Source organism: Myotis lucifugus, unplaced genomic scaffold, assembly GCF_000147115.1.
Source record: "Myotis lucifugus unplaced genomic scaffold, Myoluc2.0 scaffold_10905, whole genome shotgun sequence".
NCBI classification, from domain to species: Eukaryota; Metazoa; Chordata; class Mammalia; order Chiroptera; family Vespertilionidae; genus Myotis; species Myotis lucifugus.
In genome coordinates this window covers 4,065-5,472 of record NW_005881953.1, presented here as the reverse complement: position 1 = coordinate 5,472, position 1,408 = coordinate 4,065, and the positions used below count along the sequence as shown (strand labels likewise).

The 1,408-nt window shown below is 44.2% G+C and overlaps 1 pseudogene across 1 annotated transcript; it reads right to left on the bottom strand.

The window, feature by feature from the left end:
* Positions 1 to 561: 561 nt before the first annotated feature.
* On the bottom strand, positions 562 to 1,109 carry LOC102431377 (annotated as a pseudogene). The gene has a single exon (XR_001347052.2). The product of XR_001347052.2 is annotated as a vasohibin-2 pseudogene (transcript).
* Between the last annotated feature and the right edge of the window lie 299 nt (positions 1,110 to 1,408).

The following is a 1,408-nucleotide window of genomic DNA, read 5'->3' as shown; positions in this document are numbered from 1 at the left end:
ACCAGCAGAGCACTTGCTCCTTTGTTTGCCACTGTGACACGAGTTCAGAATTTTTTGCCGAAGGGCTTTGCTGTTTTCTAAGCAAAGCAGACACATAATGTGACTCTTCTAAAGCTGGGGACCCACTCACTCATCCTGGTTTGCCCAGGAATTTCCTGGTTTTAAGTACTGAAAATCTCATATCCTGGGAAAATCTTCAGTTTCAGGGAAACTGCAATGATCAGCCACTCTATTACACAGGCAAAACAGAAGAAAACAAAACTAGAGCCTAGATTGATTTCACAGGAAGAACTGCAGACCAACACATTGCTTTAATTGTAACATCTAAGTTGACTTTTTAGCTCTAGTTTTTTAAAGTAGTATATGCAATGAGATACTTTAATTGTCCATGTCAAACAGCAAATGGCTTATCTTTTTTTAAAAAACTAGGGTAGCTACCAAGCAAGATAACCTCAAGAAAGTTTTCACCATCTCAGAAATGTGGGGATGAGGCAAGAGGGATTGGGGAGACAGGACAGAGACAAAAAGAGAGGGGGAGAGAGAGATCTTCCCAGCACTTACCTTCATTCTCATGTCCCTGGCATATTTCTCCAGCTCCTTCCTTATGTCAGCCCTCAACATCTTTGAGACATTGAGGACCAGCTGCTTCCACTCAATGGGCTGGAAGCTATGAGGCTCATGGGGGACGTACAGCCCAATCTTGACCTTCTTGACGGTGTGCAGGTATTTCTTGTAGGAGTCTTCAAAGTCAAAGATAAGGTCACTCAGAGTCCGAAAGGTCAGCGGCTTGTCCATCAGCTCAGCCCTCCGGCTCATGCCCAGTGAGCCATAGTGGCCATTGCAATAAATCCCCAGCACGACATGATGAAAGTAGTTTCCTGAGAAGTAGGTTTTAAAGCTGATGGGGAATCGCTCAATGGAAGGCTGTCCATTGGTTAAATATCTTAGATAATTCTGAATCAAGGAAGATAAAGGAGGCCTTGAAAATTCACAGCGCTGGGATTCCCAGCAAGGGAGAGGGGCCATGGGTCCGTCCATCCCTCTGCCTCTGAGCCGGCCGACACCCAACCTTTCCAGACTAATCCTCTTTGAAAGGGTTCACAGATATCTTCGAGTACCTACTATATGGTGCACCAGAACCAAATTAATGTGGGACAAAGAGGGAAAACGGCCATCTTCTTTAGTAATTAAATAAATGCAAAACAAAACAATAACAAGTACTTTCTCCTCTCTTGGGTTTCTACAGAGGATGACAAGCTTTTAAAGGGTTTTATATGCACTCGGAATGACATTCCCAGATGTTAATTCTGGCTGGAGTATGTGGGACATTCCAAGAATCGAAGGTTTCTGCAATGTTCGGGGGAGAGATGACAACCAGAAGCAAGGCAAGGCAATGGACCTGTAAAAG